Source organism: Diabrotica virgifera, chromosome 4 (genome assembly GCF_917563875.1).
Source record: "Diabrotica virgifera virgifera chromosome 4, PGI_DIABVI_V3a".
In the NCBI taxonomy this organism is placed as follows: Eukaryota; Metazoa; Arthropoda; class Insecta; order Coleoptera; family Chrysomelidae; genus Diabrotica; species Diabrotica virgifera.
Window position 1 is genome coordinate 32,475,629 of NC_065446.1, and position 27,326 is coordinate 32,502,954.

A 27,326-nucleotide genomic window follows, 5' to 3' on the forward strand; every position below is an offset into this window, starting at 1 on the left:
CCCCTATGTTGCAACTAAACTAGGTGCCGATAAGAATTTTTGCCACGTTTTATTAGAAAATATATTTTTTAAATTTGTTAATGAGGACGGTTCCTTATGAGAAGATGGGCGATCGGGCTGTATTGACAACTAAAAAATAATGTTTTAAAATGACATAAGTCCAAAATACTTATCAAGAACTGCTAGAATAAGGTTGAACTTGAATTTACATAGATACTTCGTAATTTCAAAAATGATATTTTTTACTTTTGTTTTGAGCTTTGAAAATCGTCATATTTTAAAGTTTTAACTTGTTTATCATTCAAAAACGATCAACTTAAGAGAAAACTTACAAAAGACCTTTTTCTTTACATTGATCCAAAAAATCTGAAATAACATCTGCCCGTGTCAAATAGGTATAAGTATACTTTTAAATTCATAAGAAAAGTAATTTTCTAATTATTAATTAATTATAGTCAGAATAAAATTAGATCGGGCACCCCTTGTTTTTTATAAGTGTTAACATACTAAAAAAAATTACATGTTCAATAATTTTTATCCATTCAAACAGATCGGTGCAGATCTACCTTATATTGGATCCTCTACTACAGTAGTTCTCAATCTTTTTGAGTCATGTACCACAAAGTACTTTTTATTATTTTTGGTACCACCTAACTGAAATACCTATCTAGCTAGGTGCTAGGTAATCTAATTAAACTGTAATAGTGGTGCTGATTTTGTCTGTTTTTGCGTTTTGTGTACCACCGCAAATAATGATATGTACCACCTGTGGTACATGTACCACATATTGAGAACCGCTGCTCTACTATATATGTCGCTGTTATTTTTTAAGGTGTTCTTAACTTGAACCAGACTTAATTATTTACTTATTTTCCACAATAATTCCTTTGAACCGCTTAACTTAACTTAAGTTAGCTAGAAATGTTTGCAGTACCGTATCACAAATAAATGCACAATAGTAGCGATTAGCATAGACCAGGGGTTCTCAATCTGTGGTACATGTACCACTGGTGGTACATATCATTATTTGCGGTGGTACACAAAACACAAAAAAAATTAAAATAGTAGTACTTAGTAAGTCTTGATAATAAAGGTGATTCAGTGAAACGGTACGATTTGACAACGCTGCTGACGATAAAATAGAGGAGCCGCCAGCTTGCGACGTAAACGTGAATCAAGAGATTGGAAAGGAAGTTTAGTTATCATGGAGGAATGGTCTTGTGAACAACGCGCATTTGCTGTGAAAGCTTATTACAAAAATGGTCAAAGTTTTGTGCGTGTGCAACGAGCATTTCGTTTACACTACCATTTGCTGCCCCATTCACTAGATCAAGTTACAAGACTTGTGTTAGGAACTTTGAAAGTAGTGGTTTAATACCACAGAAAAAACTGGCAGTGTCAGAACTGCTTGCAGAGCAGTGCCAAATTCATTACACTGCCACTCTTTTCTGAAAAAACTTTCTCAAAAAACAGAATTTTGAAGCGGTGCTAAATTCATTACACTGCCACTCTTTTCTGTGATATTGAACCACTCCTTTCAAAGTTCCTAAACCAAGTCTTAATAGCCATGTTAAACGAAATGCTTGTTGTACACGCACAAAACTTTCACCATTTTTGTAATAAGCCTTCACAGCAAATGCGCGTTGTTCACAACACCACGCCTTCATGATAACTAAACTTCAACTTCCCACTATCTAGATTCACAATGTTTACGTCGCAAGTCCGCGGCTACTGTATTTTATCGTCAGCAGCGTTGTCAAATCATACCGTTTCACTGAATCACCTTGTACAATCTAAAAATATAGGTGGTACCAAAAACAATAAAAATAACTAGGTGGTACATGATTCAAAAAGGTTGAGAACCGCTGGCATAGACAATCTTATGTGGAATCCACACCAACAAAACAAGCTTTACGTCATAAAAAATGTGGCCTGTTTATAACAAATTATTTATATGTATGTATGTAATTTCAAGTGGTTTGAGTAAAACTTGATTCATCATATATACACACAACCAAGCTTATATGGAATCATCTGATATTTCTTATTATTTCGTGAGAATTTAAAAAAAAACGGACACACGAAGTCAGACAATATTTATTTTAAAGCAATATAATAACAAATACATAACAATTAAATAAAACAATAAAGTATTTAAAAAACAAATTGAAACTAGTTATTTTAAAGTCAATAGCATAAAAAATTTGGACATATTGGATATTAGTGCACCCTATGTAACGTACAGTTGAATCTTATGTTTGTGCGTCACAGTGTTGCCATGCCATTTCTTTCATAATTTCAATCAATGTTAAATGTACCTACAAGAATAATAGAATAAGAACGTTTACTTCTCCGTCATTATACTAGGTAGAATGACAAATGAGGTGTCAAATGAAAGCTTATAATCCAAGGATAGTACTAAAGGTGAGAAATTAGACCTAGCTTGTCTGTCCCTAAAAAAATAAGCGTTATATTGGGGATTTCTAATGTCGACATTAAAAGTTGCACTATTTTTTTTTCTATAAAACATTTTGATCTAAAACTTACCAGAAAACTTCTTTGTACTTTCTACTTTGAAATAAACGTGATTAAGAAGCTAAATTTTAAACTTCGTCACACAACTTTTGCGATTAAACTTTGCAGTGCACAAATCCGCACCTTTTTATTTGAAAAATTCATAACCTTTACCATGATAAGAATAAAAACTTGAAGCAGGTACCTTTGTCTTCAGAAATGTTAGAGCTATATATTGTAAAAATTTCAGAAAAAAATATTACAATGATTTCATTTTTTTTTATTTTTAGGTTAAAATTGCGATTTTGACAATGTTCCCCCACATAAAATTCAAAATAAACCTCATTTTCGTTTTCAGCACCCTCGAAAATATAAAGTATGAATAAAATTAGCCATTCCCCCCTCCTTGGTCAGTATCTCGAAAACTAAGCGCTTTTTTGAGGGTGTCCCGCTCGTGTATATCACAAAAAATTGTAACGTGATAGTATGAAAAAATAGAGGATACGGCAACGGTGTTACAAGTGATGGTCGGATCCAATGCCAAAATCTACACAGACATATTAGGGTGCACTAATAACCAAGATGTCCAAAAATTTCAATATAAAACGAATAATGTTTAAATTGTTTTTATTTATTTTTTTATATTTTTTTCCAGTAGTAGGTAGTCAGTGTAATCACCTCTAGTCCTTATGCAAGCTTCAGTTTGCGTGGGCACGCTGCTAATCAAATTATCAACATTTTGTTGTGTCCCGGCGAGCTCTAATTTTTCTTTTAAGCATATCCCACAAATACTCTATAGGGTTAAGCTCGGGTGAGCAAGCAGGCCACTCCAAACAAGGGATACCTTCTGCTTCAATGTTGTCTCTAGTTACTCTAATGGTATGTCTTCCTCTTTGAGTGCCTCTCCTATCGGAGATTGGATATCATTAGGGCGATTCTAATTTTATTTACTGCTGTTTTGAACAATTCGTTAGTGGTACAGCCAAACCACTCTCTCAAATTTCTCATCCAGGACATTCTTCTACGGCCTGGATTTCTTCGTCCTTGGATTCTTCCTTGCATTATATTTTGTAGGAATGTGTACTTTTGTCCTCTCATCAGGTGGCCTAAGTATTCAAGTTTTCTCTTTTTTATACTCCGTAGAACTTCTGGCTCGTTATTTATTCTGCGTATTACTTCTTCATTTGTAATTTTATCCACCCAACTTATTCGTAGTATACGGCGGTAGCACCACATCTCAAAGCTTTCAAGATTTTTAATATTCCTCTGTTTAAGAGTCCATGACTCAACACCGTAGAGCAAAGTACTGAATACATAGCATTTTAACATTCTAGTTCGTAGATGAATACTAATATCACGATTACAAAATAATTTTTTCATTTTTATAAAAGTAGACCTGGCAATTTCAATACGTCTTTTTATCTCGTGATTTTGGTCACCTGTTTCATTGATAAGGGTTCCCAAGTATTTGTATTCGTTTACTTTTTCAAGTTGGGTACCGTTTATTGTGATACTAGTGTCATTTATTGGATTCGTACTGAAGGTCATATATTTGGTTTTTTTGACGTTCATCCTTATGCCGTAGTTATTACATATCTCATTCATAGTTTCAACTAAATGTTGTAGATCTTCCGCTGTTCTTGCCATTATCACAGTATCGTCAGCATATCGAATGTTATTGATAACTTCTCCATTGACTATTATCCCTTCGTTTGCATATGAGAGAGCTTCTTGGCATATTTGTTCGCTGTAGATATTAAATAAGAGCGGTGACAATATACAACCCTGTCGTACTCCTCTACGTATTTCTATTTCGTCCAATGTTTGTTCTTCTATTTTTATATTAGCTCGCTGATTCCAGTACAGATTTAATATTATTTGTATGTCTCTGGTGTCAATGTTCTTACTCTCCAGGATTTCTTTGAGTTTACTGTGGCGTACTTTGTCAAAGGTCTTTTCAAAGTCTATAAAGCAGGCGTGTACCTCTTGGTTAACATCTAGGCATCTCTGTGTTAGAACGTTCAAGGCGAAGAGAGCATCCCTTGTACCTAATCCTTTTCTGAATCCCATCTGTGTATCGTTAATATCGATGTCTAGTTTTTGATAGATTCGGTTGTGGATGACTCTAAGAAATATTTTAAGCAGGTGACTCATCAAGGAGATTGTTCGATGATCTGAACATTGCATTGCCTTAGTTTTCTTCGGTATGGTGACAAACGTAGACAGCAACCATTCTTGCGGTATTATACCAGTACTGTATATTGTATTGAATATATGCAATATTATGGTTACGGATTTATCATTCAAAAGCTTCAGCAGTTCTGTAGGGATTTCGTCAGGTCCGTTTGCTTTTCCATTTTAAGCGTTTCTTATTGCGTATTCTACTTCTTCTTTCAATATGTCTGGCCCAGTTGCATTGATTATCTGAGTTAAGTTGTTTCTATCGTCTTCAAATAATTCATTCAGGTATTCTGTCCATCTTTTTATTTTATTCTCTAGATCTACAATAAGATTTCCATCTTTGTCTTTAAGTTTACCTATTTCGCATTTCTTTATGCTTCCTGTTATCTCTTTTACTTTTTTGTGCATATTGAACGCATCGTACTTTTTCTCATAGGTTTCCATTTCTTCACACTGTTCTTTAATCCACGCCTCTTTGGCTTCTTTTATTCTCTTTTTTATGTGTTTGTTTATTTCTTTGTATTTGTCTAGGTAATTCTTCATCTTTCTTCTTTGTTCCATCAAGTCTAGTATGTCCTGTGTCATCCACCCCTTGTTCTTTGTTGTTGTTTTTGTCAGATGTTTCTTTCCTGCTGTTTGTATAGCTGTATTTATGTACTTTAATTTTTGGTTAACGTTATCCGTATCATTAATTTGTTGTTGCACTGAACTGAGGTTTTCATTTATTTCTTCTCCTGTTTCTTGTCGTATATTTTTATTTCTAAGTTTATCTAAATCTAGTGTCTTTCTGTGTGGTCTCCTAATCTTTTTTGGTCTCGCCTCTATCACAGTAACTACCGGGTTATGATCTGAGCCTATATCAGCTCCTGGGTACGTCTTAGTACATTTAACAGCATTACGATACCTCCTTGCTATCAGAATGTAGTCTATTTGATTTCTCACTATTTTTTCTTTGGTATGTTGTGGAGATGTCCATGTATATAATCGCCGAGGAGGTAATGTTATGTGGAGGTCCATTATCATGCACGAAAATTAAGTTTTCTCCTGTTGCACCTCTCCAGAGCGTAACTATAGGTTATCAACATACCTGTGAGCAGTAAAAGTTGATTGGATGAAAATTAAAGGAGTTTTTTACGGATCATAATTCCTCTCCAGAACATTACACTTCCCCTTTTATATTTGTGAACAGATCTGACAGTTTTCGTTCTTGCTTGTCTTCCTCGACCTCTAAGTACACGATTTCGTGGGTCATCTGATTTTACACAAATCCTGACTTTTTCTGAAAATATCACATTTTGTCAATTCACAATGTTCCAGTTTTGGTGATAAAGACACCAATTTAGGCGATCAATCTTGTGCTGCCTGGATAACTCGGGAACCCATAACTGTCTCCTGCTGTAGGTATACTTCTTGCCACGAACTCTTCTTCTTATCGTTTCAACTGAAACAGTTACACATGTGGCCTCAAAAAGCTGCCTTTGCAGCTGCAGGTGAGAAATGGTTGCGTATTTTCCAGCTGATTGGACAATTAAACGACCATGGTGAGCCGTTATAATTTTTTGGCGACTTTCCCTTGCTTTATTTTTGAGCTTTCCTAGTTCTTGTTACCTAGCATAGGTTTTGGACAGAACGCCCTGTGTTACGCCTAGCTCTACCGGTATGTCCCTATGACTTTGTTTCAAGTATCAACAATATTGTTGGAGCTTTGGATTTGAGGCAAACCTGGTGTAATAAAAATAGTAACTTATACCTACCAATAAATAAATTTAAATTAGTATCTTTAAACGAATTATGTATGTATGTTAATAAATTAGACAGTAAATGCTCAGTTCATGATATATTAAACGCTAAAATTCTCAAAGACGTTTTTGAAACAATTGGGCATATTATACTAAATTTAATCAATACTTGTCTGTCTACTGGTAAACTTCCGAATCAACTTAAAGTTAGTACAATTGTACCAATTCAAAAAATCAATAATACAGTGAAAGCTGAAGAATTCAGACCCATCAATACACTACCCCCAATTGAAAAATTGATTGAGCTTGTTGTGTATGATCAAATTATTGAACATGTTAAAACAAATGCTATTTTGATAAGTAATCAATCTGGTTTCAGAAAGCAACACTCTTGTGATTGGGCACTTCAATTGACAATTAGTAAATTTAAAACTGAATTGGATCAAAACAAATATGTAGTATCTGTATTCTTAGACCTTAAGAGGGCGTTTGAGACCATAGACCGTAATATTTTACTGGCAAAATTGTGGCAGTATGGCATTAGGGGTGGAGTTTTTGACTGGCTGAATAATTATCTATCAAATCGCAAGCAGAAGGTTAAATTCAATAATTGTATGTCAGATGAACTTAACATTGATCTAGGTGTACCTCAGGGCAGTGTCCTGGGGCCATTACTTTTTATTCTCTACTTGAATGATATAGATCTGTTTGTGGATTGTGAGTTTGTCAATCTTTTTGCTGACGATACGTTAATAGCTTGTAGTGATGTGTGCTTGGAAAATGCAGTGGCAAAAATGAATTCAATTCTAGAGGCTGTTTATAATTATTTAACATTAAACAAGTTAAAATTAAATGTATCAAAGACAAAAGCTCTAATTGTAACCAGTAGATATAAGTATAACAAAATCAATATAAATAGCATTAATTTATCCATAAATGGTGAAAAGATTGAAATAACAACAACTATTAAATACTTAGGATTTCAACTTGATAACACTCTTTCATTGGAAGATCATTTTGTTTATATACACAAAAAAATCAGCAAGAAATTATTCTTTTTTACAAGAATAGCAAAAAATTTATCTTTAGAAACTAGACTTACTGTATATAATTCAATAATCCAACCACATTTTGATTATTGTGCATCAGTCTTATATTTGTTCAACCTAAATAAAATGGGGCAACTTCAAAAATTACAAAATCGTGGCATGCGTATAATATTAAGAATGGGTCGATGGACACCAATAAATTTAATGCTGAATACATTGAACTGGTTTTCGGTATATCAAAGGTTTCAATATTTTGCATTGATTTTTGTTTATAAAATTAAAAACAATATAGCTCCCGATTATTTTCAGCAATTTATTAATTTTCCTAATACACACATACACGATACTCGAAATAAAAATAACATATACTTTTCTAAAATGAATTATAGCAGCTCAATGAATTCATTAATATTTAGAGGTTTCAGAGAATTTAATGAATTGCCTAATGAATTAAAAGACTGTAGGACAGTTAAAAGTTTTAAAGATAAATTAAAGGCTCGATTAAAGGTTTTCCTTAAAAATTTAAAGTAGTATGTATTTGAATTGGCAGTGAACGTGCACAATATTTTTGTTTATTTTTATTGACTTTTATTGGTTGGGGAACTTGTTAATTTGATTATAATTCGTTATTAATTTTGATTATAATTTGTTATTATTTTTTAATTTATTATTACATTTATTATTTTTTTTTTATTGAATTTTTTTATTGTGAATCATTGTATTGTATTTTAATTCGTTTTATATGTAAAAAAATGTATTTAAGTTAAATTTGTATATTAGGTTACCTATTTTGAAATAAAGATATCTATCATCTATCATCTATCTATCTGGGAACATTACTTGCTCCACAAGACCAATAATCCTCGTTCTATAACCGTTGTACGTTCTGAGGCATATTTTCGTTTTTGGACGCAAAAGTTAGTTTATTTATTTTCGTTCAATTTTGCAACTCAAGCAAATAACCTATACCGTACGCAGCTGTACTATCTGATTGTATTATCGATTTGTTTATTTTCAATAAAAACCTTTATTCTTCGCAACAATAACAAGTTTTTTCAAAAAGAAATAAATATTGAAAAAAAAAGACTAAGTTTTTCAACCTAATAAAAATATTTGTAAATTAAATATTTTTAAAAGATTTTTAATTGAAAATCTTATTGACCCATTTTCCTGGTGACACCTCCAAGGCTTCTACAATATGCAAGCCAAATGGATGCTGCAGTAAAGACAAAAGGGAAGGAATTCTACACTATGCAATTCACAACCCCCGTCTGCAGCGTGGTAAAGTTCCAACGGAAAATGGACCTAGTTACTCTATAGGAGTAATACTAATATAAAAATAAAAATGTATACCATTTTTATTCAGTTGCAATGCGAAGCCAAAACTGTCTTAACTTTTATTTAGATCAGAGAGTGCAGCCAGCAATCTTATCGACGATTTCACCTCTTGTTAGAGGTTCATCAGAGACTGCATAGGCTGCTTTGTCTCGTCCAGGTAAAAAATTTCGACATATTAATCCCCCATTGCAACTGACGAGAAGGTAGTAGGTGCGTAGCGGCATCTACTAAATAAAAGACTAAGTTTTTCAACCTAATAAACATATTTGTAAATTAAATATTTTTAAAAGATTTTTAATTGAAAATCTTATTGACCCATTTTCTTGGTGACACCTCCAAGGCTTCTACAATATGCAAGCCAAATGGATGCTGCAGTAAAGACAAAAGGGAAGGAATTCTACACTATGCAATTCACAACCCCCGTCTGCAGCGTGGTAAAGTTCCAACGGAAAATGGACCTAGTTACTCTATAGGAGTAATACTAATATAAAAATTAAAATGTATACCATTTTTATTCAGTTGCAATGCGAAGCCAAAACTGTCTTAACTTTTATTTAGATCGGAGAGTGCAGCCAGCAATCTTATCGACGATTTCACCTCTTGTTAGAGGTTCATCAGAGACTGCATAGGCTGCTTTCTCTCGTCCAGGTAAAAATTTTCGACATATTAATCCCCCATTGCAACTGACGAGAAGGTAGTAGGTGCGTAGCGGCATCTGCTAAATAAAAGACTAAGTTTTTCAACCTAATAAACATATTTGTAAATTAAATATTTTTAAAAGAATTTTAATTGAAAATCTTATTGACCCATTTTCCTGGTGACACCTCCAAGGCTTCTACAATATGCAAGCCAAATGGATGCTGCAGTAAAGACAAAAGGGAAGGAATTCCCTTTTGACAAAAGTTCCAACGGAAAATGGACCTAGTTACTCTATAGGAGTAATACTAATATAAAAATAAAAATGTATACCATTTTTATTCAGTTGCAATGCGAAGCCAAAACTGTCTTAACTTTTATTTAGATCAGAGAGTGCAGCCAGCACTCTTATCGACGATTTCACCTCTTGTTAGAGGTTCATCAAGAGGTGAAATCGTCGATAAGAGTGCTGGCTGCACTCTCTGATCTAAGTAAAAGTAAGACAGTTTTGGCTTCGCATTGCAACTGAATAAAAATGGTATACATTTTTATTTTTATATTAGTATTACTCCTATAGAGTAACTAGGTCCATTTTCCGTCGCAACTTTACCACGCTGCAGACGGGGGGTTGTGAATTGCATAGTGTAGAAGTCCTTCCCTTTTGTCTTTACTGCAGCATCCATTTGGCTTGCATATTGTAGAAGCCTTGGAGGTGTCACCAGGAAAATGGGTCAATAAGTTTTTCAATTAAAAATCTTTTAAAAATATTTATTTTACAAATATTTTTATTAGGTTGAAAAACTTAGTCTTTTATTTAGCAGATGCCGCTACGCACCTACTACCTTCTCGTCAGTTGCAGTGGGGGATTAATTTGTCGAAAATTTTTACCTGGACGAGAGAAAGCAGCCTATGCAGTCTCTGATGAACCTCTAACAAGAGGTGAAATCGTCGATAAGAGTGCTGGCTGCACTCTCTGATCTAAATAAAAGTTAAGACAGTTTTGGCTTCGCATTGCAACTGAATAAAAATGGTATACATTTTTATTTTTATATTAGTATTACTCCTATAGAGTAACTAGGTCCATTTTCCGTTGGAACTTTACCACGATGCAGACGGGGGTTGTGAATTGCATAGTGTAGAAGTCCTTCCCTTTTGTCTTTACTGCAGCATCCATTTGGCTTGCTTATTGTAGAAGCCTTGGAGTTGTCACCAGGAAAATGGGTCAATAAGTTTTTCAATTAAAAATCTTTTAAAAATATTTAATTTACAAATATTTTTATTAGGTTGAAAAACTTAGTCTTTTATTTAGCAGATGCCGCTACGCACCTACTACCTTCTCGTCAGTTACAATGGGGGATTAATATGTCGAAAATTTTTACCTGGACGAGAGAAAGCAGTCTATGCAGTCTCTCATGAACCTCTATCAAGAGGTGAAATCGTCGATAAGAGTGCTGGCTGCACTCTCTGATCTAAGTAAAAGTTAAGACAGTTTTGGCTTCGCATTGCAACTGAATAAAAATGTTGAATGGGTTGCATGTGAGAGTTCATTTTAAATGAAGTAAAAGTCAGACTTACTCTCAATCTTTATTATAACTTCCGACGACCGGTTTCGCTCTTTAAACTTTGTAGAGCATCTTCAGGTCAAAGGTAACAAGTTACAAAATGCTACAAATAAAAACCAGAATTAGAACATTGTCTGGTTGTAAAAGATGCTAAAGATCCATATGATCAAGCCAATGTTGAATAACATACATAAAAGTAGCGAAATAGCATACCAATGCACATGCAAGCATTCTTGGGGGTGGTGATACAAAACTTCCCTCTGCGCATGTTGTCGCGTTTGAGGGAAGTTTTGTATCACCACCCCCAAGAATGCTTGCATGTGCATTGGTATGCTATTTCGCTACTTTTATGTATGTTATTCAACATTCGCTTGATCATATGGATCTTTAGCATCTTTTACAACCAGACAATGTTCTAATTCTGGTTTTTATTTGTAGCATTTTGTAACTTGTTACCTTTGACCTGAAGATGCTCTACAAAGTTTAAAGAGCGAAACCGGTCGTCGGAAGTTATAATAAAGATTGAGAGTAAGTCTGACTTTTACTTCATTTTGAATAAAAATGGTATAAATTTTTATTTAAATAAATATTACTTTGAAATACATTGTGATTCCAATAAGTTTGGTTGTGTGTATCTATCTACATATATATGGAATATCTTTTTATCTACAACAATAAAACTCCTAAATCTTCTCTGTATTATTTGGCACCTTATCATTGTTTATAGTTTTAATCTACTGATAAGAGTGAGGAATATGTGATAATCATGAATTTAATCTCCTTCTGATTTCAGTTATCTACATCTACATAATATGTTTTACAAAAACTTTTAAGTGATTCAGTAACTTACTACTTTGGAAGCTTTATAGTTTAAAATTTCATATACCTGGTGTTTTGTGATTCTAACAAAGTGGAAAGTGTATGAATTATTATTTAATTACTTTAGTACAAAAATTACTTTAGTAGTCCAGGGTAATAAGGATTTTCTCGGGACACTCAAAGATACAGGTAGCTGATTACTTTTTTAGTTATTGTAGATTTATAGGAAGAAAACCTACCTGTTTCCTGCCTAGAGTTCGCGTCCGTTTTTTAATTATTAACAATTAAGTGCAAAAATCGCGATTTTTTCGATTTTTTGCACTCCATTCAAAAACTAAATAGTTGACATAAAATTACAAAATTCAGTTTTTTAGAACATTAAAAAACCTTCAAAATTCCGATTTTTGAAAGTTAAAAAGTTAATTTGTTGCTACGAAAACTGCAAAATAAGTGAAAATCGTTATTTGTTAATAACTTTTACTAAAACTACCTTAGAACTTTAGTGTTTCACCCAAAGTTGGATATTGGGGTACTTAACAAACCCTCAAAATTTGAGACCGATCCATTAATTAGTTTAAAAGTTATTCTATTTGTTTATCCCAGAGACCTTTATTTTGCAATAAGATAAGACAGAAAATAATGAAGATAGTGCAATTCTGAGTATGCCAAATGAAAGTAGAAGAGTGATAGTATCAAAATGTATTAAAAAAAGATAAAAAAATATAATTAACATAGTCAAAAATCCTAATGACAAATTTTTAAAATTTTGTAGTTTATAAACATTTAGAATAACTTTAAAAATGTTGTCCGTAGAAACAATCTTTTTATACAGGGTGTCCCGAAAAGAATGGTCATAAATTATACCACACATTCTGGGGTCAAAAATAGTTCGATTTAACCTAACTGAGGCTATCAGCGCAAAAGTGGTGTAACCCCAGACTACTTACTTAGGAGATAATAAGGAATTAAAATTTGGGTAAACTGATTTTTGATTAAATTTTTTTTGTAAACATTATTTTATTTGTTTTGTTTTTGATTTATAAAAAATACTTTAGAATCTACACTAACTGTATAGTTTTGTGTTAATTAAGCTAATAATTAGAAAAAAATGTGGGTTACACCACTTCTGCACGTATCATATTTTGGTTGTATGTGAAATAATAATCAGGTTACACCACATTAGCACAAGTTTTATTAGGAAACAATGCAAATAGTACAGAGTTATGGTAATTCTTCGTCTGACTCATAATGAAACACTTCATCCTGGACTCTGTTGGAACTATTAAGGCTATTATAGAAAGTATGATGTACTGGCGGGATGAACTGTAACAATTCAAAAAGGTCTTTTTTATTTTTTTCAGCAATAGTCGGTTTTTCCAAAGCATCTAGTTGTACTACAGTTTCTGACTGCCTTTTCTTCACACTGACTTCTTCAAAGAGAACTTCTTCATTATTTGAGTATTTGTAGAAGATTGAAAATGGATGAAGTTTATGGAATTTTAACCACTGAATTTTCAACCACTCCACTTTGGTTTTACCAACTGAAATTCTTCGATTAGTTATATTTTTTTTATAGTGATTTGGAAGAGAAAAAATCAGTTGCAGTCAGTTGTATAACTTTGAATGTTTTTTTTTTCGAGCCGTTTTAATTACTTCAATCCAGTTATATGGTACATATATTTCCTTAAAGAATTTTTTATTTTTTTCTATTAGGCCAAAATCTTGGTCACAGGGTAGGTATGAGTGTCCACTGACCAAAAATTTATGATCTATTTCTTCAATAGTGAACTCCGGATTAGAAACCACATACTGGCAAATCAATGACAACTTAATATTTCTATTTTGCCCCCCACACTGACCGGAGTACATGATTACTTTAACGAGGTTACACCACTCTTGCTCTATAGTTTTGCTTAATATGACCCGAGCAAAAACAGATTTTTTTAGCGCCATCCGTTGATGGGTATTAAAAGGTGGCTTACACTACTGTTGTATTGAAGATTATAATGTAACGAATGTATTTTACACCAAAACAGCATTTTGCAAAAATGTGGGTTACACCACTTTTGCGCTGATAGCCTCAACTTACCTTTGTACAAATGTGCTCATAAAAAAAGTTATAGCCCTTTGAAGTTACAAAATGAAAATCGATTTTTTTTCATATATCGAAAACTATTAGATATTTTTTATTGAAAATGGACATGTATCACTCTTATTGCAGGAACATCTTGAAACAAAATTTTAGTGAAATTTGTCCACCTAATAAAAAATTTATGGGGATTTTTTTCCCTTAAACCCCCCCAAACTTTTTTGTACGTTCCAATTAATTGATTATTGTGGTACCATTAGTTAAACACGACGTTTTTAAAACTTTTTTGCCTCTTAGTATTTTTTCGATAAGTCAGTTTTTATGTAGATGCGGCTTCTTTTTCAATATATTTACGTAAAAATTGTATGGGGGGTTTGTTCCTTTAAACCCCCCAAATGATTGTGTACGTTCCAATTAAAGTATTATTGTGGTACCATTAGTTAAACACAGTATTTTTAAAAGTTTTGCCTCTTAGTCTTTTGTTCATAAGTCACCTTTTATCGAGATGTAGCTTCTTTTTCAAAACATACCTAAAAATGTAAATTATAAATAAATTTTCAGATTATTAACAGGTCTCTATAATCGTACTTAACCATATACAAATATGTGGTGGATTCGACAAATATTCAAAATATCTCGATAAACACTGGCTTATCGAAAAAGTACTAAGAGGCAAAAAAGTTTTAGAAATAATGTGTTTAACTAATGGTGCCACAATAATAATTTAATTGGAACGTACACAAAAGTTTGGGGGGGTTTAAGGGAACAAAACCCCCATAAAATTTTTATGGGGTGCACAAATTTTACTTAAATTTTTTTTAAGATGTTGCTGCCATATAAATGCCACATGTCCATTTTCAATAAAAAATCTTTGAGAGTTTCCGATATATGAAAAAAAATCGATTTTCATTTTGTAACTTCAAAGGGCTGTAACTTTTTTTGTGTGCACTATTGTATATAGGTAAGTGAGGTTCAATCAACCTATTTTTGGCCCCAGAATCTGTGGTATAATTTACGACCAATCTTTTCGGGACACCCTGTATATTCGAAAAGATAGTATTTTATCACGAATTTTCAAATAAAAAAATTTAGCCTGGGCTCATTTGGGACAAAGTTAGCCATATGTTTTTTTTAATTCACAGCTAATTTGTTTATAATAATTAAGGAATCTCATAAATGCCATTTTAAAGAATGGGATTTGTATTTTTTCTTAAAAAATTTGCACAAACATTATACCTTCACAGAATCCTCTACGATTTTTCAAAAATGTAGTGCAAACGATTACTAGGGGAATCTACAAATCCAGCGAGTTAAAATACCGAAAAAGCAATTTCAAACGAATATAATTTGCTGTATCTCCGGATCAACTCAATGGATTTTGATCTTTCTTTTTTTAATTGGTATGAAATTTTTACGTACATTACAAGTATGCAATTTGTTTTTAAATGTATTAATTAATAAACAGAATTTGTTTAAAAAATTCTTGAAAAAATATTTTTTTTACTAAAATCTATTTTTTTTAATCATAGTATCATTAATGATCACAGAAAAAGTTAAAGTACACTTTAATAAATAAATGATTTTTATTAGATAATTATTTATTAAAGATAATTCATTTATTAAAGTATACCTTAACTTTTTCTATGATCAATAGAGATAGTATGATTAAAATCATGGATTTTTGGGAAAAAATTATTTTTTCAAAAATTGTTTAAACAAATTAGACTGTTTATTAATTAATAAATGTCTATACAAATTGCATATTTGTAATGTACAGAAAAATTACATACAAATTAAAAAAGAACGATCAAAATATATTCAGTAGATCCCGAGATATAGAAAAGTATAGTAGTTTTAAGTTGCTTTTTATAGTTTTTGAACTCGTGCATTTGTCGGCTCCCAGCTCCCCCTTCACTTACCACGACTAGTCACCAATTAAACTACATTTTTAAAAATTCGTGTACAATACCAGCTTTTCTAATATGTAAAATGACTTTTTCTACAGACAATATTTTTAAAGTTATTCTAAATGTTTTTAAACTACAAAATTTCATAAATTTGGCATTAGGATTTTTGACTATATTAGATAATCTTTTTATCGTTTTTTAGTACATTTTGTCCAAAAATTAGTCCAAATTCTAAAGACAAAAAACATAGACAAAAGGGACTTACGAATAATAACAAACCTTTACTGGAATCAAAGAGCACAAATTGTAATAGATAACGAACCCAGTCCAGAAATTGAAATCAGGAGAGGAGTTCGGCAGGGATGTATTATGTCTCCATTACTCTTTAATGCATATAGTGAAGCCATTTTTGAAGAAGCATTGCTATCTCAAAGTGAAGGAATAATAATTAACGGAAGATCTATTAACAACATAAGATATGCAGATGACACCGTGATTATAGCAAGCTCTGCTGAACAACTCCAACTACTACTGAACAAAACAAACAATTTCTGTAAAGAATATGGACTAAAAATGAATATAAAAAAGACCAAATACATGATAATAACTAAGAAAACAAACATACAAACAAGCATACATTTGGGAAATGTACCGATAGAAAGGGTTGATAAATACAAATACCTAGGAACCTGGATTTCAGAGAAAAATGATCAAACAACAGAAATAAGGACCAGGATAGAAATAGCAAGAAATGCGTTTGTAAAAATGAAAACAGTTCTCTGCAACAAAGACCTTAGCTTAGAACTGAGAGCAAGAGCTTTGAGATGCTACGTGTTCTCGATACTACAATATGGACTTGAAAGCTGGACATTAAAGCAAGAACACATAAATAAGCTACAGTCATTTGAAATGTGGTGTTACAGAAGAATGCTTAGAATAGCATGGACACAGAGGAAAACGAACACGGAAGTACTGCGAGAAATGGGTAAAGAATGCGAAATAATAAACACAATAAAAATAAGAAAGTTACAATATCTGGGACACGTAATGAGGGGACCGCGATATGAAATGCTAAGACTGATAATACAGGGAAAGATAAGAGGCGGAAGGAGTATAGGAAGAAGGAGAGTGTCATGGTTAAAGAATTTAAGGGACTGGTTTAGATGCAGTTCTATAGAACTCTTTAGAGCAGCGGTGGATAGAGTAAAGATAGTGATGATGATATCCAACCTCCGATTAGGAGACGGCACTTGAAGAAGAAGAAGTACATTTTGATAGTATCAGTTTTCTACTTTTATTTGGCATACTCGGAATTGCCGTATCTTCATTATTTTCTGTCTTATGTTATTGCAAAATAAAGGTCTCTGGGATAAACAATTAGAATAACTCTTAAACTAATTAATGGATCGGTCTCAAATTTTGAGGGTTTGTTAAGTACCCCAATACCCAACTTTGCGTGAAACACTAAAGTGCTAAGGTAGTTTTAGTAGAAGTTATTAACAAATAACGATTTTAACTTAATTTGCAGTTTGCGTAGCAACCAATTAACTTTTTAACTTTCAAAAATCGGCATTTTGAAGGTTTTTTAATGTTCTAAAAAATTAAATTTTGTAATTTTATGTCAACTATTTAGCTTTTGAATGGGGTGCAAAAAATCGAAAAAATCGCGATTTTTGCACTAAATTGTTAATAATTAAAAAACGAACGCGAACTCTAGGCAGGAAACAGGTAGGTTTTCATCCTATAGGTATACAATAACTAAAAAAGTAGTCAGCTACCTGGATCTTTGAGTGTCCCGAACATGGTCTATTTCTAGCTTATTACCCTGGTCTATAGTACAAAAGTTTCGTTATTTTGTTATCAATACTGTTGTTAACCTCCTCTTCCTGAGAATAAATATAGTAAGGTATTTCTTCAATGAATAATTGACCAAGCAACACATTTCTCAAATTCTTAATTTTGTGTCACATCCACTACTTTCTCTTACTCCGTTTATTTTTTATTATTACTGCCCCATCACTTTCAGCATCTCCATAGCTGACACTATATCCAGGTGCAAAATAAACAGAACAGTTCAAAATATTTGCCAAAATTTGAGGTGTAAGTAATTTTAATTTTATTTTTGTCCAATTTTAATAATTCCAATTTAATAATACTGCTAATATGTTAGGATCTTGATAGAGCTCAGTTAGTTCCTTATTTCTTCTTCTTATCCATTTTCAAGTTTTTTCTACCGAAGATTTGGCGCAGTATTTTCCTCTCCCAAACTAATAACAACTCTTGGTGTTTTTTTGTTGTGACTCTTGTGACCCATGTTTCAGAAGCATACGTTACTATCGGCCTTATTACGCTCTTGTAGGTTCTTAGTTTTGCTCTTCGAGATATATTTTTGCCTCTTAACCTTAACCTATTGAGAGCATATATAGCGCGGTTGCCCAACATAATTATTTTTTGTATTTCTTCTTCACAGTTAGGATCTCTTGTGAAGACAGTTCCTAAGTACTCAAATCTTTCAATTCTTCGAATTTATATTGTGTTCTCTTCGCTGTTGTCATTGTTATGTATTGCCCCCGAACGAATTGCTTATTTGTCAATTCCATATAAGTATTTTGTTTTTGTTTCATTTATTTACACTCCTTTGGTTGCTGCCCTCTCTTCGAGTTTCTTGACTGTTTCCATCAGTTCTATTTTGCTCCTAGCCAAGATTACCAAATCGTCCGCGATTGCTAAGCACTTATGTTTTTTGTGATAGATCAGACCTGTTGTATTAATGTTTGCTTCCTGTATAACCTTTTCTAGTATTAAGTTTCTATTTGTATTAGTATATTAAGGGGCTATCCTAGTGTAAAAGTACGAAATTCATATACTTTTTTACACGATTGATCATTTTTGACTGTTTACCGTGACAGATTTTACGTCAGTAGGTGACATTTACTAGCAACTCGACGGTAAGTAATCCAACTCGACGGTAAGTACTCGAACTCGACGGTAAGTAATTCACTTACCGTCGAGTTAAAAAATCTCTTAATTTTAGTTTATTTTTTGAAAGAATAAAGAAAACTAACGAATTATTTATTAATATTGAAACTTCTTAGGCCTATAGCCAACATTTTTTCTCTTCAAATACGCGATCAAAGTTGAAAACTTGGAAATATCAATGCCATCATAAAGAAAAACGGTGGATTTAATCATTGAATATTCTGCCCAGAGGCTTCCAGGAGCTTTCAACTGCATATGTCTTTGAACGAAATATGCCAATAGAGTCTTTTCTTCGATTCTTAAATTCTTGCCTTCGCACCATTTTTTAAAACTTTGGTAGGTAGGTATTTTGATAACAGATTTTGGATTTTTCGGGAATAATTGCGGAACACCCTCCTTCCCAAGCCCGTTCAATTTCTTCAAATTCACTTTCGCTCATATTTTAATTTATAATTATCAAAATTGTACTTATGGTAGGGGAGCAAAGTATGCTAAATGTGCAGTCACTCGAGCGCATTGGGGACCTATTGGGTTGTGAAGAGTAGGTCCTAAAATCAAAAAAAGTTAATTAAAGTTTTCCATTTTAGTGGGCGCTTGCCATTTTTTTATTTAATTTTCCATTTCCAACAATCGTTTTTTCCGATTATAATGCCATTTATCCATAATTCGAAAAAATTTTTCGAATAAAAGTTACTTATTTTTACGTAAGGAATCCAAATCTGCAATAAAAAATGAGGGCTCCTATTTAAGATTTTAAAGTAACCCCCCACCCCACCTCCGTGGGGGGTCGTGTTTGGTGCTATTCGATAGATTTTTCAAAAATATTGAATAAGTGTATTTTACAGTTTTTCGATCTGATGTTCATTTCGCGAAATATCGCGGGATTCGTATTAAAAATATTTAATTTACCCCCCTCCCCTCTCCTTGGGAAGTCGTGTTTGGTATCATTCGATAGAATTTTAAAAAATATTGGGCACATATTTTTTAGTTTTTCGATCTGTCATTTATTTCGCGAAATATTCGCTTTTTTCTCGTGAAACTTTGGGACTCGCCCATTTCCTTACGCCCGGTTTAAATAGTCAGATTTTTGAAATATACACTCTTTTGCATGCACTTAACTTACCTTATCTTAATCTGACAATTTCGAGTTTTTTTAAGGATAGATTTTTTTTTCGGGCCCCCCTTAACGAACTCCCCTGTGTTAAGAGCCAATATATGGTAGAGGTACATCTGCAGGGTACCAGGTTTCTCCCCATATGCTAATCTGACGCGCTCGAGTAACTGCAAAAATCCCCGCTTGGGCTCCCCTACCATTAAAATTATTGACAACTAAATAAAAACTCAATTCTCCATTGTTGTTATGCACCATAGTTACTACCTAACAAACAAAGTATCTATCTTGATAAAATGAATGGAACTAGTCAATATGACGAAACTGTTTAATTTTATAATTTATAATGGTATCAATCGTGCAAAAAACGTTATAAGCATGTCGAACGTTAAGGGTAACCGATCTCAGACAATAATTGGTAAAACCAAAACATTTGTCTTCGATCGGTATAAAACCCTTACCGTTCTCCATACTTAATATACTATTTTTGGGAATTTCTAAAATAAAAAGTACTATACCAATTGTTTTGAAAATTTGCAAGCGCATTTATTGTAAAAAGAAGTACACGGAAAACAATTTTCGTAAAAAAATATTAAAAATTAAACGATTTATGCCCTCTCTACTCGCACCGTGAAAATAAAAACATAGTTCCACTGCTGCAGTGATTGAGACTAATAGACATCCTGAAACATACAGTTTCAAAGTTATTATTAAAAAATAAGTTATTTTCTATACCATAAACTAGGGTTTTTTCGATCGGATAAAAATATCAATTTGGCGGTTTTTGAAACTGAAAATGTTTTACTTAGCTAATTTAAAAAAAATTTCAACACTTCAACACGTGATCTTTCCAAATTTTAATATTTTTCAAAAATCCTAGTTGATGGTATGGGAAATAACTTATATTTCAATAATCGCTTTGAAATTTTATGTTTCAGGATCTCTATTAGTCCCAATTACTTCAGCAGTGGATCTATGTTTTTATTTTCACGCTGCCAGTAGATGGCCCACAAATCATTTAATTTTCAACATTTTTTTATGAAAATTGTTTTACTTATACTTCTTTTAATAGTAAATTCGCTTACAAATTTTCAAATCAATTGGTACAGTACTTTTTATTTTAGAAATTCCCAAAGAAAGTATTAGGACAGTCAATGAGGTTATTTGGCTCCGAACTCCATCCTACTACATCGATTTACTTGATATTTTCACAATACGTAGAGAATAGCTCAAGAAACAAAGTCTACCCTATGTCGATGTGCGCTTTTATCTTAGGGGTGGTTGCCACCCCTTCTCGGGGTGTAAATTTTTTTGGTTAAAATAACCACGTAAGTGGTTAGAGAACCTAATTCTAAGAAGAAACTGTTCAATAAATTTTTTTTGAAAATTCAATAATTTTTGGGTTATTCGTGGTTGAAAATTGGACGTTTTCATTGAAAAATGACACCTTTTCGGGCGGTTTTTTGCGAATACCTTAAAATATATGCATCTAACGAAAAAAACTATACAAAACATTTTTGTAGCTCATAAAAAACAAAGAGATTCGTTACTTCATATAGGTTCTAGTTATATTACAAAAAGAGATATGATAGGTGAGAAGAGTTTGTTTTTTTGGTGCATGCTGAAATCGGTGTATAATGCTACCAATACCTTTTGTAGTGATTAAAAAGACCTTTAGAATGAGCCACATTAAATGTCGATTAGATTCAAAGTAAGCGAGATATGCTGCAAAAAAATTGATGACTTATGGAATTAAAAAAAAATGTGAAGTACATTTAACCCCTCATCCATCAGAATTTAACTGCATCGTTTTCCTTCTACAGTACTTTTTGTTATAGTGTTATTTCTACGTTCAAAAAGTTGGACGGGTTTAAAATGGATAGTTTTTGAAAAAAATAAGATCAAATTATAGAGCGCATTTTTAAATTTTCCTAAGAATCTTCCTTTTTCTCCATGTAACTCGAAAATGATAAGAGATGCGAAAGAAAGGTACCACACAAAAATGTATGATTTTGTTGAGTAAAAATTTTGTTTTATGTTTCATTATTGTATCTCTTATCATTTTCAAGTTACATGTAGAATAAGAAGATTTTTAAGGAAATCTAAAAATGCGCTATATAAATTGATCTTATTTTTTTCAAAAACCATTCATTTTAAACCCGTCCAACTTTTTGAAGCCGTCCATAATACTATAATAGAAGGTATTGTAGAAGTAAAATGATGCATTAAAATTCTGGTGGATGAGAGGTTAAATATACTTCTCATTTTTCCTTAAAATACATTTATCATCAATTTTTTTGCAGCATATCTCGCTTTGTTTGAATGCAATATACCTTTAATATTGCTCATTTTAAAGATCTTTTTAAGCACTACAAAAGGTGTTGGTAACATTATACATCTAAAATCGACCGTTTGTCTGTTATTTCAAGTTGAATACAACAATTTGAGCATGCACCAAAAAAACAAACTATTTTCACCTACCATATCTCTTTTTATATTATAACTAGAAGATTTATGAAGGAACTAGTCTCTTTGGTTTTTTATAAGCTACAAAAATATTTTATATAGTTTTTTAGTTAGATGCATAGTTTTTAAGATATTTGCAGAAAACTGTTAAAAAATGTGTTGTTTCAATGAAAATGGCCAATTTTCAACCACGAATAACTCAAAAAATATTGAGTTTTCAAAAAAAATTATAGAACAGTTTTTGCTTACAATTAAGTTCTCTAGCCACTTCCGTAGTTATTTTAACCATGAAATTTTCTACCCCCGAGAAGGGGTGGGAACCACCCCAAGATAAAAGCACACATCGGCATAGGGTAGACTTTGAATTAGGAGATAAGTAGAGGCTATTCTCAAAATTTCATTAAAATCCATGCAGTAGGATAGAATTCGGAGGTAATATCCTATTTTTGCTCCCATTGACTGGCGTATATATGAATTTCGTACTTTTACACTAGGATAGCTTCTTAAGTGAAAAAAGAGCTTTACGCGTTCCTAGGCCTTTACGAAACCCAAATTGCGAATCATTAATGTCTACATACGTCCAGTATAATATGATATATTCGGTTATGTTTATGTATGACTTTCAGTTTCAGTAGTAACTTTAGCACAAGGGACATCAAACTAATGGTGCGGTAATCGCCGCATTCTATTGCGTTTTTCTTTTTAGTTTTCATTTTTCGCATCTCCTGACCGAGTTTTATTAATTCTACTTAAATAATTATTGATTTCTTACTATTAGCGTTCTATTAGTACTTAATAGATATAATAAAATCTTTTACTGTATCAATTTTTCTTTTTCTATAATACATACTTCTTAAATGTGATATTTTCGTTTGTTCTTAAAACATACATGTCTGTCCACTCTTTTCAAGTAATCCATTTCTGTTACTAAAATTAATAATCAATATCACTTATTTATGTTTCCACGTGGGCTATTGTCTATATTTAACTTTCCAAAACAGAAAATGTAAAAACGATTTAATAAACGAGTCCGAAATAACTATTTAAGTAATCATTAACTATATATCAGTTATTTAACAATCCATACAGTTTTCTTAATCAAATATTAATTATTTGCTATCCCGATTGTTGTACATTTCTTGTCCTATTTTCGAAGTACTTTTCCACCTACATATCTAAAGGATAATGTATTTATAATTTACTCCATAAAAGACTGTGCTATCAATTCGATTTTTTTACAGTTACTTGTAGACCATAAGTGGAACCGTGCTGAATATTTATTTCATCCATTTGAATTGCGGCCAGTTCGCTTTAAAAATATTTTGAAGTGTCACAGACTTGTGTTTTTACAGTGATGAAACGGTTGCAAGTGTGAGTCCATTATACAATTTGGTAATGAAAAAGGTAAATACTCACAACTTATATGGTCTTTATTTTGATCTTAGAAAATGGCGACCGGTTTCGGGACTTACAGTATCTGTCCCATCTTCAGGCCAGACGTCTTATTTTGTTTTTTGAAACAAATAATTAACAGATTCCAGTTACAAGAGGGTTGTTGCAGCTAACATGCATAAAGCCTTCCGATGTCATCATCTCCTGAAGGGAAGACCTGCCCCTCAGTTTTTTAGGGTGCATCCTTTCTATATGTGTGTGTTACGTCAAAAGGTTTGTGTCCAGCTAGTGTACATCTTTTAATATAGTCGATAGGTTTGTTTGTTTTTTATATACATACTACTCTTATGTGTTACAGTTGTTGTCACTTACAAGTTGGTTCCAATTTTTGGCAATCCAAACTATTTTGAAAACTAACAACGGATTTCCAAAAATTGTAACCAACAAGTGACAACAACAACTGCAACACATAAGAGTAGTATGTATATAAAAAAACAAACAAACATATCGACTATATTAAAAAGCCGTGCACTAGCTGGACACAAACCTTTTGACGTAACGCCCACATATAGAAAGGATCCACCCGAAAAAACTGAGGGGCAAGTCTTCGCTTGAGGAGATGATGACATCGGAAGGCTTTATGCATGTTAGCTGCAACAACCCTCTTGTAATTGATACCTATTAATTGTTTGTTTCAAAAAACAAAATAAGACCTCTTTAACTGGCCTGAAGATGGGACAGATACTGTAAGTCCCGAAACCGGTGGCCATTTTCTAAGATCAAAATAAAGAACATATACACTAAGCATCAAAATTAACGCACCACCTTAAAAATGACATTTTTGACGTTTCATAGTTCCTAAACCTGTTGTCCGATTTTAGTGATTTTTTTAGTATATTGTAGCTTTATTCTTCAAAAATATCGATGTAATAATATTATTGCTAAAGAGATAAGTGTCATTGTATACCGGGTGTAACTAACAATGATAATGTCTTTGGAACACCCTGTGGAATATTGTAGCGTATATAAAATATTGAAATTAAAACTCAACTGTTTAGGCTTTCTTAACATTTTGCTTTTTGATTCATTCGATTATGTTGGATAATAAAAAAGTTAGGTACTTTAACAACTAACAATGTTATTCATCAATACAAGGTGTTTCTAAAAAAGTGCGACAAACTTTAAGGGGCAATTCTGCATGAAAAAATAATGACCGTTTGCTTTATAAACATATGTTCGCAAATGATTTGTTTCCGAGATACGGGATGTTGAATTTTTTCTTACAAACTGACGATTTATTTATTGCTCTAAAACTTGTTGAGATATGCCAATGAAATTTGGTAGGTTTTAAGGGGTAGCTATTGCGCATTGTTTGACATACAATTAAGAATGTTATATTCACCATTGGCGTGCATACGGGTATAAACATTTTAGATACATCCCGTATGCACGCCAATGGTGAATATAAAACTCTTGATTGTATGTCAAAAAATGCGCAATAACTACCCCTTAAATCCTACCAAATTTCATTTGCAAATCTTAATCAGTTTTTGAGCAATACATAAATCGTCAGTTTGTAAGAAAAATGCAACATCCCGTATTTCGGAAACAAAGCATTTGCGGACATATGATTATAAAGCAACCGGTCATTATTTTTTCATGCAGAATTACCCGTTAAAGTTTGCAGCACTTATTTAGAAACACCCTGTAGTGATGAATAACATGGCTAGATGTTAAAGTACCTAACTTTTTTATTATCCAACATAATCGAATGAATCAAAAAGAAAAATGTTAAGAAAGCCTAAGGCTACAGTTGAGTTTTAATTTCAATATTTGATATACGCTAGTATATTCCACAGTGTGTTCCAACTTTGCGGAAAAAACACACTATCATTGTTACACCCGGTATACAATGACACTTACCTGTTTAGCAATTACCAGAGAACTGCAGTTCTCGCCAGTGGCGCACACCTACACCCCCTACACGCGATACTATTATATACACGAAATTTTCGATTTTCTAAATCTGACTGAATTGAAAATTGGGCCAACTCCCATCTTAAAGTTCAGGAAAAGAGTCACCCATTCATATGTCAACCATCCATTTTGGTCCAAGGGTGTGGATTTTACGGCCCTTCCTATTTAGGGTCTGTTTTTCGTTCTCGTCCTCAAAACTCCCAAAAACTTCGAAAATTTAACTCCGACCTTTGCGGCTTCTAATAGAAGCGATCATTACCTTTCCAACGCATGTCTAATTTTGAAAATCGGTTATACCGTTCAAAAGTTACCGAGCTCAGAAATATGAGTGAATTTTTATTTAAAAAAGGGAAAATGTTTGTGGATATGCATGTATGTATGTATGTATGTGTGTGGAAAAGTTAATTATTATACGAATTACGCCAATAACTGAGCGTTTGTAGAAGGACTCTAGACGAATCTAACGGTGTATACCTTATATCCGGGAAAATTCGAATTTTTAAGTTATAGGCTTCGTAAGTATCTATTTCTTACGGGCAAAAAGGTTTTTCAAGCTCAATAATTCCTGTAATAGCTTCAGTTATCATACTTGACCTTAGATGCATAAGATACTACTTGCCAATACGTTTCAAACTCATGTTTAGTGAACAAAATCGGTTAAGCCGTTTAGAAGTTATTAAGCTACAAAAGTATAATCCAATTAACGATTATTCCCTAAATGGTTTATGTAGTTGTAGTGGTTACGACGCTAATTTGATCTGGCAACGGGCAATCCGAGTTCATTTACCGACCATCCCAATATTTTTTTCAAGCTATTTCGAATAGAAAAAAAATCTAGTGTACATTCGATGGACACTAGATCATTTGAGAGATAATGCGACAAAGGCTACCATTTATAAAGCTTAACGTGTAATCGAAAAACATTGCATTCAACTTTAAACATTTAATTTATAAATAACTTTGAAAAACTCCTGATACAAGAATAAAAAATCCGCTAAACGCCGTAAAAATGAGTGGCGCATACAATATTCCAGCTACAAAAGATCTGATATGAATATTACGTGGAGCGAAAATGTATTTTCATTTTGATGCAAAACAAAATTCTAGTTTTATTTTAAAAGATTTTTTCATTATATTTGCTAAATTTGAAGTAAACGCGCCACAAAAGAGTTTCAAATTTCAAACTGTATCAAAGTTACTCTTTTGTGGCGCGTTTTACTTCAAATTGGGCAAATATGAAAAAATATTTTAAAACAAAACTAGAATTTTGTTTTGCATCAAAATGAAAATACATTTTCGCGCTACGTAATATTCATATCAGATCTTTTGTAGCTGGAATATTGTATGCGCCACTCATTTTTACGGCGTTTAGCGGTTTTTTATTCTTGTAATATTATTACATCGATATTCTTGAAGAATAAAGCTATAATATACTAAAAAAATCACTAAAATCGGATAACAGGTTTAGGAAATACGAGCCATCAAAAATGTCCCATGTTTAAGGTGGTGCGTTAATTTTGATGCTTAGTGTAGATTGTGAGTATTGACTTTTCCATTAACAAATTGT

At 32.4% G+C, this 27,326-nt stretch overlaps 1 protein-coding gene across 4 annotated transcripts in view; it reads left to right on the forward strand.

Annotated features, from left to right (window-relative positions):
- The window catches only part of LOC114333525 (serine/threonine-protein kinase 26), a 136,687-nt gene that overhangs the window by 14,957 nt on the left and 94,404 nt on the right, over nt 1-27,326 (forward strand). Inside the window, exons 1-2 of one of the 4 annotated variants that reach the window (XM_050648124.1) lie at nt 11,832-11,938; nt 23,632-23,794. The exons of 1 other annotated variant lie outside the window; for it this stretch is intronic. The gene's annotated coding sequence lies outside the window, so the exon portion shown is untranslated. Of the gene's footprint in view, nt 1-11,831; nt 11,939-23,631; nt 23,795-27,326 lie in introns of those variants that run through there. 2 more of the 4 variants (XM_050648125.1, XM_050648126.1) reach the window with 2 other exon arrangements.